Here is a 15604-nt window from a genome sequence, read left to right as displayed (position 1 = left end):
CTGACGCAGTTGGCTGTTCGAGGAGCAGCGCTGTGATGCACCAAATGGTTTAGAAGATTAGTTGCTGCTCTTTTAGCTTGCCTAAGAGCTCTGTCTGCATGGATGCTTCAAAGGGTATTTGTTGTAATTCCTGGGTTCTTAGACTTATCTCTAACACAAGCCATACTTGGGTATTCTCCCTGCGCAGCCTCACCCCAGCTGCATTCATTCCTCTTCTTCTCAGTTTTCCTCACCAGAACAATGTCACATCGTTTTCTTTCAGTTTCTAGCATAATTGAAGCCTTAATTTACAGATCAAAATTCGTTAATAAATTTAAAAAAAACCCAAACCAAACCAACCAACCAACAAAAAGACTGCACAGCAAAACCCCAAATTTTTTGAAAGCAATGAAAGACTAATTCTTATATCAATGATTCAGACTGAATCTGAAGATCAGTCCTAGGGTGAAGAACTGACAGAGATATATATTCCTCCAGAAACACATTTCCCAGCTCTGGGAAGGTTGCGAGAATCTTACAGATTTGCAAGATATTCAGGAAAGATAAAAATGTCCTTGTTAAAAATGCTCTATGTGGCCATATAATGTGTAGCAGGAAGAAGTATAAATTAAGCATTCAGGAATATGTAATCCTGTTTGTTTATGCTTACTGTCATTTGATTTATTCAGTAGAGATTCCTCAAATGTAAGATCAGAGCCAAATGAATGGCTGATGTTTTCATTCAGGTTCCCATTTGTTATTCTGAGAGGATGATGTGAAGTTTGCTGGCAGCGCGGGAAATCCAGAGTCCTCTGGAGAGTTTGCAACAGGAAGACCTTTCATAAGAAAAGGAAAAACAAAAATAAAGGTTACACATCTTGGTCTTTATGGTGGAAATGTCTTTTTTTAAATTTTGCGGTAATATAGACAGTAATGATCAACTCGTTGTGAGTAAAGAACTGTTCTTCACATTACTGTTCCAAGCTTAAGATTTGACTATTGCGCTTTCTGGATAAGCTGTCAAACAGAGAAGCTATGCAAGTTGTGTACATTAAAAAGCACCAATAGCTATGAAACTCAAATTCTTGAAACAAAATCCTAACCACCTTGAGAACAAAGTTACTGTAATGCATTGAAGCTGTTTTTACTGAGAAAGATGGAAAACAGTATATTTTCAAATAGGAACCCATTACGGGGGATGGCTGGCAGGGGGCTGATAAAAATTCAGCTTTGGAAGGATCTTTGTAATATTTTAAAATACTTAGTAGTTCGTAGTCTCACTTTGTGACCACCACTTCTTGTTGCAACTGATTTTTGTGCCCGTCTGTGCTGACTCATTAATTTTGTTAAAACTGGGTACAGTACAATGACAGCGGTGATTGATTTCCTCCTGTAAATCATCTCTAATTCAGCAGTGACAACATTAAAAGAGATTTAATCAATAGCATAAAAAAAAAGAAAATATTATTATGTACAGAGTGTTCTGGTGTCTACCTAAAATAGTACTAAATAAATCACTAGCCTACTTTCTGCTGGGAAAATTTCTTTTGAAGCCTAAGATCAAAAGCACTTTTTAAGCTTAAACACCACCATACGGTTTCAATTCTTGCTTTCTAACAAGCACTTTAAAAAGCACAACTAAAATGCAACTGACAAACTTGAAAAATCTTTTGTGTTGTTCCACTTGAATGATCTAATGAGAAAATGGCTCAGTTCTGTTGTGGCTAATGAGGTATAACATCTTCACTGAACCTGAATATAAAACAGAGATTTCTCTAAAGATATAGTCTTAACATGCTTCTATTGCTTTACTCATTCTGCCATGTTCTTATTTAAGTGATGTCCAATGAATAAAAGCACAGGTCAGTTTTGAAATAAAACATTTACACATGAAATTACTCAATCCGAAAGTGCTTTGAACTCTGTATACAAGCATTGTGGCTTCAAGTGGGAAAATGTGTTTCATTCAGGTCCTGAGTCTGCAAACAGAGATATTAATGTAGCCAGAGAGAGATCTGTGATAACACATTGTTGACGGATGAAATTTTGAGACAGAACCCAAGCATACATAGATTTTAACCTGTCTGGTTTTGGCAGTGACCTACTCTCAGTGTGAAGAATGAGATTGGGCAAAACACTGAAGACACCACTAGTATCAGTATCAAATAATAGCATTTATTCCGGTAGTACCTAGAAGACGATATAATACTGAAGGGCTTTATTTATTCAATGACATATTTATGCCAAGAACTTACAGTCTAAGGATACAATATGGGGTTTATTTATTCAATGACATATTTATGGCAAGAACTTACAGTCTAAGGATACAATGCGGACATAACCCATAGGTGTGGGAAGATTAAGATAACAGCGAAGGGCTTAGATTCCACATAGTAAGTAGTATTTGCAGCTCAGCAACATTTTAGATGTGGTTGGGCAATGTGACAGCATCAAGGCAGTAAAAAAATTAAGGAGATAATTGGAGTAGAATAACCTTGCGGTGTCAGTGTCTACTGGTAGTGCTTCTTATCTATGGACCAAAGAGGTTTGAGGAAAAGCTGGAGAGGTTGATGAGGACAGGAGAATAAAACCAATCATACTGATGCTTCTCATTGTCCTTAGTACTTACGTTTCAGACCTGTAAAAGTGCTCCATAAATATGAAACTGAGACATGAAGAAAGAACTGGCTTGCACAACACAGAGTGGGCACAGATTCTAGATCTGCTCATTAATTGATTGATCCTGCTGGGGAAACCAATGGTTAAAATGCATACTGCAGTCTTTTGAGCTGGAAGGAAATAATTCTGTTCATCAAACAGATCTCCAGAGAAGCTTCATGCTGTGATACAGAAAACACAGTTCTGCTGTGGGACAACAAACTCTTTCAGTCAGTGGGGTCTTAGTGATAAACAGAACCACAGAGACAATGAACCTTCTGTTCATAGGAGACACGTGTGGGGAGAGCCTCCTCCCTGATTCCTTGCTGTTGTTCTTGTTTTCCTTTTATTTAGGAAACCTAGCAGTGAATCCTACTAAAAATCTCTGTTCTAGTGAGTTTATACTGTAAAATGAGATGAGGAACACCCAATGAATGCAGACAGACTGACAGATGGGTGAGCACAAGAAAATAATGAGCAATAAAATTGGTCAATGTGACAGACAATGGTCCCAGCAGATGCCCAACTGTTGCGAAGCTTTCTTGTGATTTCATAGTGAGAATTTCAAGGCAAGGTCTGGAGGAAAACAACAAGGTAGCTTGTCCAGGGAACCTCTTCTCAACAAAAGGAGTAGCAAAGGTAGAAATATGGCAGTGAAAAGGGGGTGTTGATGACCAGTAGCAGTGGTCAGCTCATGGTGTGCAATTGCATCTCAAGGCATTAGGAGATGACCTCACTCTCAGCAAGAAATGTTGGGATAGACAGGACTGAACCTCAGTGATGGAGACAAGTGCTTTGATAAGGAAGGACAATGAGAGCTAATATAAAGCAACAGGTTTATGGACAAAGCAATAAGTGAAGAATATTATCTGTGTTAAAGTATTTACAATGGATACAGATGGGAAAAGACAGTATCTTTCAAGCCAAGAAAATATGACATTGCATTATCAAATTATAGTTGAAAATAATTATGAAGGTGACTATCAGCAAGAAGAGAAATTGGAATCAGGTGTGTCAAGAATCCAATTTCTCGAGAAAAGATGGACAGAGAAGTTACAACAGTGAATACTGGACTTTGAAATTGCAGTTTAAAACATTCAAGCAGCATTGCTGTGATGCTGCATGATGTAGTAACATTATGAGGTAAGAGAATTAGGTTCCTCTGAAACTTTTATAAAAAATTATTGGACACAGATGCCCTATGGAAGTAGGGTGCTTTTGAATATGGATATTCTTGTCCCGCATGGACATACTTGCATGACAGTGGTAGTGCATCTGCTTAACCTATGTTTGAGGATTTTGTTCACCAAATGTGCACCTGTAAATTTAATTTCTCCCCATGACCTCATTTTACCTGTAGCTTAGACTGTCCAAGAGCTGTGTAACTGCACAGGAGCGTGAACTGAGGGTGAACCCCGAAATGACGAGTTGTGCTCCAGCATGGAACTTCAGGGTAAGTATAAGTTACTACAGGGGCTAAATTTCACATTTCTGAACAATAAGTTCTATGGTGTCATCTATATTGATACACAGATGAGCCCAAGACTCTACTGGGTCTTTTATGGTTTTAAAATGTTTGGTTTGTATTGCAATTGCCTATCACAGGCAGCTCAATGAAGGTACCACAGCACCCAAATAGTAGGCATCTTCCTGATAGGACGATAGAAAGAACCTGTTGTAGGTTCTCACACTCATTAAATTCTGTGGTGAAGAAAGGGAGCAGATAGTATGTCTTTTGTTTTTCCTGACTTTACAAAACCTGAGATTACATCAGAGAGTCTATCTAGAAGGAAAAAAACCCCTATTTTAATACAATGACAACTACTTTAGGCACCTGTTATAGGTGACATGAATATTGCCCTTGGAATCTGAATAACATTTACTTTACCTGTTCCAGGGACCGGTAGTCAGCTCTCCTCTTCTGCATGTACTAGCAGTTGAAACACAAGCGATGAACAGCAATTCTTCTTGAGAGAATCCTGTGCAAAGAAAATGCAAATTAACTCAGAAATGGGGTCCTTGGCCAAGAAGTCAGTCTGATAGTATCTAGGCTGCGTCAGTAAGCGTCTGAACCAAACCTTACACCAATGCTGCTCTCCTAGAAACAGAATCCAAACTGTGTGTAAATGACTATATACCTTTGAACAACATTTTTCAACTTTAAGCGCCCATGAATAACATACTTTGTACTGACAAAGTGACATGCTCTGGTCAAATTCCTACCTTCCTCATCAAGTTAGCTCAGACCAGCGCAGCTTCTCATGGCCCTCAGCACATCTGAGGATTCGAGTGCAGCGCACCCTGCAGAGACGTGACTGGGAAACAGCCAAACGTAAGGCCAAGCGCGGAGGTGCAGGCTGTGCTGCAGCCAGCAAGGGCTAGTAATATTTTTCTATTTTAATATACAATGTTATTGATAATGACAGGTGATAAGGCATCTGAAGTGTGGACCATAGCGGCGGGTACTAAAAGATGCTTACTAGGACAATATGAGATGTACTTCATAATGCCACATCGTATAGGAAACAGCTGAGCCCACCACCTTGATCCACTTCAGGAGAAAGTCTAAGTCTGCAATTCTAAAGAAGGAAACTCTGGAATAGCAATTTCCCAAGAGGAATCTGTTTGTCTTTTTTCCTTGTGAAGACCATGACTGTTCTTGCCATACAGGGTAGCATTCAGTTTGGCATTCTCCTGCCATTTCATCATTCATTTCAGAAGCCAGTTCGTCTCCCACTGTGTATAACTCTTTGAAAGTTGGTCTGAAAAATGTCCTAAGTGCGAAAGTATTCTTTTGAGTCAACCACTGAAAACAGCGTGCATGACTGTACCCTATGTATTACTGCTCCAACATGTCCCTGCTTTTTCTCTTCCCCACGTTTCTAGCTCTTGCTTTAGACTAGAAACTGCAGGTTTATGGTAAAGGGAAGTTAAGGGCATTTAGAACTTGGCCGTTCCACCAAGTGCCTAATTTATAAAAACATGCCTTTTGAACTAGATTTTCAACTGAAATTTAGAAAGCCACATTTGTTCTCAAAGTAACAATGAAAAATAAATTTTTGTTTCTGTTTCTGTTTCATGCTACTTTAAAGCTCAGCAGTGCTAAGATACTTAAATATATGAAGCTTAGATCCTACAAACTTTATTCAAATACTTGGCCCCACTGAGCTCCACTTGTCCATTTATGGGTACCAGCAAAGCCTTTCCTACAGTGTTTAAGTGTTGTCTGTCTTCTGTCCCATAACTACACATTCATAAAATCGGAAAGGCTAGGGTCTTCTTTACTGTATTCTAATAGTTTGTTTCCAGGGAGAAAAAAGGCAAACCAAGAGTACCACATTGGAAAACAGAAGCATTTCTGGAAAAAAAGAAACCCGAAATTCCCCTTCAGGACTTTTTCAAGGAGTGCTGAGCAAGACAACAAAAAAAATTGCTATCAAGCCATTTTAAAAATAAAATCAAGTATTTCAGAAACCCTTTAACATTCTTTGACCTTTCTTCACAGATCTGACCTGCTTTGGAATATTGAAAGGACAGCCCATCACTGCGACATACCCATGCGAACACATCCATTTTAAATTTGTCTTGCAGCGCTATGAAGAACAGCGTGCTGAAGAATGAGTGGCTTCTGATGACAGAATGGCACGGAGACTGGCACAGTGGGGAGCGTGATCATCACACATAATATGAAGCTTTCAACCTTAAAACAATAATAGCAGATCCTTAGGAATGACCTGGTAATGGAGAAATTCTAAATAGCTTAATGATTATAAAGGGTAACTATTCGTTGTATAAAGTGAAATACACATCTGGCTTATGTAACAACACAAACAAATATACTCACTGGATTTCCATGTTTTGAGAGCACCTTAAGACTGAGAATAACTTGGAGTTTTTCTAGTTTAGTTGATTCTTGTCCAAAAGTTTTTTAAAAATCCTGCATGTCAAGTGTTCTTAGGAATCTTGCAGCTGGTATATGTATTTTGGGGAGGATACTGGTAATTTTACTTAGGCAAATCCATAGAAGAAAATGGGAATTGTGTTTGAAAGCAGTCCATGACATTTAGCCCACTGAATCTACAGCATTAACAAAAATATCAAACAAATTAAGAAAACCCTTCTGCCACTCACAGAAATCTGAGGATATGAAAAGAAAATGGCTGTAAACTGCTGTTTAATTTAGTAAAATGCTCATGGCAACCTTTAGGTGTATTCTCACAACAGCTGAGGGACAATAGGGCAAAATAAAACAACATACACTGTTCCATTAATTTGCTTGTCAAAGATTCATTTCTGTTACGTCCGACCTGTATTAGGTAGCATGAGCTAACAGATTAAGAAAGAGAAGGGAAAAGAGGGTTTTAATTTTAGCTTTGCTTCTTCCTTAGGACCCAGCTAATGAAACAATATCCTTAGCAATCTCTGTTTCTGTAAAACCCCCAAATATTGGTGATTGCTGAGCAGGTAGTGGACATTACTTGATAATATTCATACATCAGAAACAAAACAATATCCAAACTGTATGCTAATATGTAATATTATTTTCTGTTAAGATGTGCAAATATGTACTATGCATATTTTATTATTTACGGAGGCTTAATTCACAAGATTACAAAAATTAAGAGCTAATTCAACTTCTGGAGAAAGTGTTAAGAGGATCTGGGGAAGGTTTAAGAACATTTTTGTTCCTAGAATATCTCACAATACAGAAAGAAGGAAGGCAACAGTTGTTAAGAAGACAGTATCCACTTAGTGGGAAGTTAAAAACAGCTATAATAAATGGAAAGATAAAGAAATTGACAGTAAGAAGTAGAGGCTTTCAAAAAAAATATGAAAAGACCAAATACATAACAGGGGACATCAATGACTTGTAGCTTTAAGGACACTAAGAAAGCTTTTGAAAGTCAATAACAAAAGCAATCCTGATAGTGGAATTCAATCACTACTAGCTGAAGATGGTAGAAGCATCAATAAACCTGAAATGAAGCATAGTTGTTCACTAAATACTTTTGTGCTGCTTTTGTGGGGGGAAAAAAGGGTAATATTATTCATATCATACAGTAGTAATGGAATAATTTCCATTCCAGTACTGACTTAGAGGCTGCTAAGCAGCAGCTACTGAGATAGAATCCGACATGTTTAAATCAGTGACTCTGAATAAGTCACATTTGAAAAAGCTGACTGAGAAACACCATGGAATATTTATGTCAGCTTGCACTAAGTTTGAGAACATCAGCCAAATTTCAGTGTCCTACAAGAAAGCTAAAATTTGTCAATATTTAAAAAGAGAAAAGGGAGGAAGGTAGAACGCATTAGTGTAAAAAAATTCCTCCTATCAACCAGACGGGCATTCCTATAGTTACTGAACAATTATTTCAAGTAATTTTTGAGCCTCCAGTGTGTGTAAAGAATGTTCATCCCCCATGTGGAAAGAGATAAGCAAAACGAGCACAAAAATTTGTCACACTATGATGGAAGCCCAAACAGCCTGTACCCATGTGTGCTTCTGCCAATATCCCTTTTCCCCAGAAAATCTGAAAAGAAATGAATGTTTTTCCCACATTCCAGATGCTGAACGTGTGAAGAATGAAGATAAGAAGAGCTGGGTTGAGTCTTGAGAAGCATGCACATGACAACTGGGTTTTGCAGGATTTGCTGATGCTCTGTCACAGGTAATTTTATAGAACTTGACCGATGTATAGAGGGAACTCTGCATGGTGACTTTGCAAGTCTTGTCTGATATGATAAAACTGAATTTGGCTGTGGATGTTGCCTTATCCATGCAGAAATACGCAAATGAATCTTGGCAGGTCCCCGGAGTTTCAGTCCTGAGAGAGTGCACAGATGAGAAATGCAACTGAAAGGTAATTTGGAAATGCTCTTTAGGACACAGGCTGACCTAATGTTGGTGGCAAAAGGAAGAAGGAAAAAGTATGGCCATGTGTTTCAGAGGATGAAGAGTATCACTTATGGAATGAGCAAAGGAAAGGAGGCTTAATGGCTGCTTAGACTAGACACAACATTCCGGAAGAACTTTGGATGAATATACAAAAGCCTTCTTTGTGTTCATAAAAGATAATCTAGTCTGAACTGACGGAAGTTGTTGGTTCTAACAAGGGGTTGTGACTGCCATCAGAAAACTCTGCAGTGTAAGGCAGCTGAATCTTCACAGGTCAGGCTCAAGAGACTGAAATACTATCTCGATATAATCCTCAGTATCTGGATATATTCCTAAAATTTTGTAGTGTTATGTCATACAAATTTAAGTAAAGAATGAAACCAGAATATGAATGATCAATATGATCAGATATACATGTCCACACTCTACCAAATCAAACCAGCAACAAGAGAGAGGTAGGTGGTTCCCTTACTTAAAAAGAAATCCTTTCTAGGAAGGTGAAAAAACTTCAACATATACCTAACTGCCATGCAACAGGTTCCAAAGAACAGATGACAGCAGCCTGGTATAATTAGTTTGATGAAGAAGTGGCCTAACAAGTTGTTCACAAATAATTCAGAAAAAAAAGAGCCAACTTGGTGCCAAACATATGTGTGCAAAACAAACAAAAATCCCATGCATTGGGTTTCTTCGAGCTAGGAGGCAAAAAAGGCAAGATCCAAAACTATTGACACTGAAGACACCTACTTCCTCCTCAGTGGAGGAATATTTTTAAAGCTGATGTTTCTTGCTTCCTTTGGCAAGTCCTCGCTGTCCGTAGCCAGGAGAGGCCACATTTCAGCGCAGCTCCTGCCTATTTGCTACCTGATTTGGGAGCTTTTGTCCAGGCAGTATTGATTCAATGTGACTGTAATTCTGACACAAGACCAGTAAAAAGGAAATGATCCTCTGCTAACACATTAGCAAAACTGCGACTTACATTTTCTGATCCAGAAATTTGATCTTTAGAAAGATGATTGGTCAATTTAAAGTAATTCAAAAAGTTTGGTGCAATTCATTGATTTTGGATCAGATTACTCCAACAATACTGTAAAACTGAAACAGTGGTAGCAATCAGCTTTGTGCTGGTTGATTACTGTTGTTACCAAAACGAACAAACAACAGGGCATTAAAGGAGATTACAGAATATTTTCAATCAAAGGAAATCAGTTTATCATTAATATTATTATGAAAAACAGAAAAGACCGTCTAATGAACCCACCTGGGCATTAGGAAGGAAGATTAAACCACTGAAAGACATGAGATTATTGCTCTGTAAATTCACACTGCAGACATTTCTAAATCGGTCTGCTCGCATTAGCGCTGCAGCTCTGAATTAAAAAAAAAAAGACAAATATGGATTGACAATACAGGTAACATGGAAAAATATGATAGAAAAATATATAGCATGCGCAGTTCCATAACATGGTGGCTTTGGGGTAAGAAATGCAACGTGCTCCTCTGAAAGAAACACCCTAATGAAAATCTCACCACAAATTCACAGTTCTTCTTCTAGTAGTAAACAACTGATTTGATTTTGACACCAAAGACAAGGGCTTTGAACAGTCTGCTCTGTTTGCTTCTGTATCACAGTACTGAAATTCCAGTTCCATACCTGTTTGGCTGTTTTCATTGCTTTTCAGCAGCACTGGTTGGATTATTCCATTCTGCACTTACCCTGAGGATGCCAGAGCATCATATAGCTTGGAATTGTGCACCTCAGCTGAGTCAAAGCCTGCTCACAGGGTGCTTGTTGCAACTCAGTAGTAGAAGCAGGATACTCTGTGGGTCAGAGACACATTCTTCAAGTAATTTTTAGGAATTTACGACTGTGGTGTTGATATTAGATCTCCACGAAATTCAGGGCTTGCGAAAGTAATACCTTAAAAGGCACAGCAGAAGTGTTTCTACTGTCTCTCAGTTTAACAGCCTGCATTATCACTACCATGGTAAATATAGTACCATCTAGTGTTGAAATGTAGTTTTCATCTAATGTGAGTTCTTTGAGGTTAAGACAAGATTCTATTGCTTCTATTTGTGTGAGGCTGTTGTTGCTAAATGATGCCCATCTTAAATGTCCAAATTTTTCCAAGTTGGAAATTTTGAAGAGTGTTGGTCATCCAGATTTAAGACAGTGATCTGTAGTAAAACTCAGAATTGAAAGAAACTGACCAGTCAATTAATCTGTAAATTAATTCCACCTATTTATCCTGTGCTCAGTTTCTATGCGTACACTTCCTACTAATATCGATGGCAACTTTTTGAATGCAGGATGTGCTGTTTCCTCATTATGCAACAGAGCTGCTCATCTTTAATACATTTTTAAAAAGTTAAGCTTCTCCTCCAAAACCAAGAACTATACAACATAAGCATGCCAGTTCCCAAATGTACCTTTGCAGACAGAGCTATCTGAACACAAACACTTTTTTCTCATCTGCATCAGATCTGAGATAGTTTTGCTCAATTTAAATCCTTCTGCAATACATGATTATTTTATTGGCTAGCCTGCTTTACACATCCTCATCCTGCAACAGGACTTTAATGGAAACAGGATTTCAGCCTAACACCAAGGCTGGATATTTAGTCTAGAAGAGGCTGAGTGCAAAATCAGAGCAGAAGTTATGCTAACTTTATAGTTCTGCATGCTTTCTATATAAAGACTAAGTACTCTTTGTATCATAGATTAACAAATTCAACAATTTTCTTGTTTGAGACATTCTTGAACGGAAACAAATAATTGTCAATACCAAACATATATTTTGCTGTCCAGGTTGTGAAGTGACTTTCTTACACGGGATCTGACTTTAGACACCTGGCAGCAAGATTTCTGCAAAGACAAGGCTGTCAGTGATCCGATCTCTAATCTGCTTATATGACTACGACTCCCCCTTTCTGATAATAATACAGTATGTCAGCTAATCATTGTGCAGTGGAGAAAATAAAAGATCACAGAGTCTCAATCAAAAAACTCAAATTGTATTCTAGGGGCCCAAAATATCCAGTATTCTACCTAGGTTTTATCTAAGACAAATAATCACTTAAGTATTCAGTACCATGAGATTTGATTTGGTACTGACTAAAGAACATTTTTTGGCTATGTTATTTATTTTCCAAAGTATTTATTGTGCCCTTTATGAATCACTTCTCTCTGATGTCACAAAACATATATGACATATGCTAAAACATTAATTTTCCTGGCAATTTTTCTAAACATGAATCCCGTAATGCACACAGAATGAAATGCTACGCTTATCAGCAGAAATGTGTTTTCCTCTAGCTATTCTGTATTCTAACAACAAATTGAACTGACAAAGGAGCTTTTAACCTTTCATACTGGGTAGATTAACATGATTTCGGCTGATGGATCAGAACAGGTTAGGATGACCTTGGATCTTCCTCCATTGACTCTTGCAGCTTTTTGCTAGCTCAGTTTCCGAAGGAAACAAGGCTAATGTGATTGTGCAATCTGTATATCCATCTGCTAGCCCGACGACTAATTTTTAAACCTATTGGTGAGTTTTGGCCCAATTTGTCAGATAAGCACTGCGTGACTTCCTACAAATTCATTGAAAATGAGCGGCTGAATGAGAATTATAAACTGACGGTGCCAGGGAAGCAAAGGCTGCAGTATTGGCTCAGCTACAATGCCAGACACTAGAGGATCCAGGAGAGACCTGTTCTGAATGATCTGAGAACCTCTGAGAACTCACACCTGATTAAGCACTGGAAAACCCAAAGACAAGGCTCTTTCTTAAGGCAAACGAATTTCCTTCAGTCCTGCTGCTCATCAAGTGACTGCCTAATTAGTTTATCATTTTAGGTAGCCTCTCAAGGTGCGAGACAATGTTCAAAGGGTTATTCTCAATGTTTGCTGGTTTCAAATTAGATCTATGAGCTCTCTTCTTGCAATCTGTTTTTCATATCGATATTTAGGAGTACTCTGTGAAAATTTTAATCCTTTCTGATCACAAGAAGTGGATTAGTATACAGAGTTAATATGCATGTGGCAAAGCTCATTTGGCTCTAGACATGAAATATGCCAAAGCCTCTAAATTTTAGGGCAGGGTATATTTGAGGGGTCAGTATTAGAAAATGGCGTTGCTGTATGCATTAGAGAATTTAAGTTTACAGACTTTACTAGGAGAACTAATGTTTCAACATGTTTCAACATTGTACTTTTTTAGACATCAGAAAAAAAAATGGGGTTCAAAACTGTCAGCATAAATAAGCAAAGCATCGCTACTGAGTTTTCTAATGAAAAATTCTCAAGGCCAGTCTCCACTGGTCAGGGAGAGAACGCAAAGGCACTGGCTGCAATTTCCTGAATTGGTCTGGTTCTCCCATTATCCTTGCCACCAGTGTCCTTGCTCTTTAAAAATTGCTCAATATTGTTGAAGCTTCACTGACACTCTCCTTTTAAATACTTCCAGAGCATTTGGAATTCGTGCAATCCTTAAATGAAACAAATAGATGAAGTACTTGGTCTTGCCTTAGGAGGCGATTCTTTAAAAAACAAACAAGTAAGTGTATCTCATCAGCATGTCCCCTACAGACCTTAGTGATTTAAAAAGGGCCATTTTCATATGCTGAAATCAGGCACAAGCAAAATGAGTGGCACAAAAGCTTACACTAAAAATGTGAAGGCTAGTTAGGAGAGGTTTAAAGATGCAGAAGGTTAAACAGAAAATGCTTCATCATTAAACACTTTTTCTGTTACAGTTGAAAAAGTCTTCACTCTCTTAAGTTTACAGACTAAAGCAAATATTCATGAGCCCTACCAGATCAGGCCATGGCCCTTTTATTCCACTACAGCATAAGTGAATGAAAAATAGGAAAAATGATAGCAGTGAGAATAAAACAGTTGTTAGAAAAATGAAAGTTAAAAATGTCGATAAAAATTTGATGGCTGATGTAATCAGAGATCATTACCAGGACCTAATGGAATTCAAGGCTTGATCCTACCTAAGGGTTGTAAAATACTAAATCAGAATACAGAAGAGACAGTTTTAATGCATATTTTTCTCTGCCTTTGGGAAGAACCATAATGAGATGTTCATAATTTACATGGATAAAGAAATACTTTGTATTTCATTAATAACTAAAAATAGTCTGAAACTGGAACAACTCATATTAACATTTTTTAACCAGGCATTTTTCAATCAAGGATATTAATGAACCAGTTGAGGAACTTTCTGAGCCACTCATCAGTTCGTTTTATACATATGGTAGTATGCTTGGGAAGTTCAAGAAGGTTATGAGCCAACTGAATTTATAATAGTACTGAGGATAAAGAAGATGACCAGAATAGGTTAGTTAGCTTGATAGCATCCTTAGGTATCACAGAAAAGCTGATATGCAACACAGTAAAGAATTACAAGTTAATGGCCTTATTAATAGATGCCAGTATGATGCATAGGAAATACAAATTAATATTAAATTGTTTGATGAAAATTTAAATGTATTTATAAGATTAATAGTTCTGTCTGAGAATGTAATAGAAAAATAACGATATCCAAAAGTGAAGGTAACTCTTGTTAACTAGACAAAAACTGGTTAGAGGATGGATCTAAAAATCACAGAATCACAGAATCACAGAATGTTAGGGATTGGAAGGGACCTCAAAAGATCATCTAGTCCAATCCCCCTAACTATACAAAGAAAGTAATCACTTTATAGAGTATTTTTATTGATGTTCAGCTCAAAATTCTTTTTCTCAGTGACCTAGCAAAAAAGAGCAGGAGATGCTTCCTGGTAAATTAGGAGAGAACATAAAGATGTTAGTATATAAGCAACAGCTTTATAACAACTGACATGGCAGCCCTATTTAAAAAAGCACATTTGTAAATTTTGTAGCTAGGAACAGAGAACATCACATTCACATGATGAAAAATAGTGTCTCAGAAACACTGAAAACGACTAGAACTAGTGATGGAAAACCAGATGAATATGAGCTCGCACTGTTGCCAGAAGGATATACATGTCAGTTAATATTTAATCATTGGATTAGTGAGTAGGATTAGGCAAGCAGAATTATTTCTGCGCATGTCATTATCAGCCCAGTATTGGAAGTTTATGTATAGAATCATAGAATGGTTTAGATTAGAAGGGCCCTTGAAGATCATCTAGTTCCAACTCCCCTGCCATGTGCAGGGACACCTTTCACCAGACCAGGTTGCTCAAAGCTTCGTCCAACCTGGCCTTGAACACTTCCGTATAACAAATATGGTTCTCATCTACACTGTAGATAAGCAAAATTAGGTGAAATTAATCCTAATCTGGATAGTTTACTGTAAAATCTGCTGTAGCTCAGTGAGATGTTATGAAATTGATATAGAAATTACCATGTAATTCTATAGAAATGACCGTGCTTTCTTGCCTGCTTTATGCAGTCTAGAGAATCTTACTAGTCCCCCTTGGTCTTAAAAATCTATTAATGCAAAAAAGACAGTTGCACTGCAAAATACATAACTTAAATGCCCTCTTCAGTGTATCCTGGTCCTCCTGTGAGGCATCTGGACCATTCTCAAAGCTCAGAGACAAGGTAACTATTGGTTAGACTTGAATGTGTTCAGAAATATTTTTTAAGAAAAAAGCATAAAACTTTTAACATAAGACAACAAAAGAAAACTTTTACAGAGATTAATCTAAATGTTAACCTAAATACATTAAACAGCATCAGCCCTTCCACTGAATGCCAGTTATCACAATGCATCTGCGAATCCACCTTGTTTTTGCAAATTTGAGACAGAATTTTAGTGAAAGGAAATACACTGAAAATGGGAGTTTTTTCTTCATCAGCCCTAGAATATTCTAACAGAGACAAATGAGGAAAAGAAAACACTGTATTATATATATAATATAACTAGATATACTATAGGTAGTTCACAGTTTAGCATACAGAAAATGGCATAAAAATTCTGCTCTTCTTGGAAGGGGAAGGTGATATATTAGTAGACATAATAATTCATAGATCTAATAAGTTAAATAGTTTTGAAAGACTCCAATGAATCTTGCAGATATCAAGTTTTT

Source organism: Caloenas nicobarica, chromosome 5 (genome assembly GCF_036013445.1).
Source record: "Caloenas nicobarica isolate bCalNic1 chromosome 5, bCalNic1.hap1, whole genome shotgun sequence".
NCBI lineage: Eukaryota > Metazoa > Chordata > Aves > Columbiformes > Columbidae > Caloenas > Caloenas nicobarica.
Note: the sequence above shows the minus strand (reverse complement) of the source record.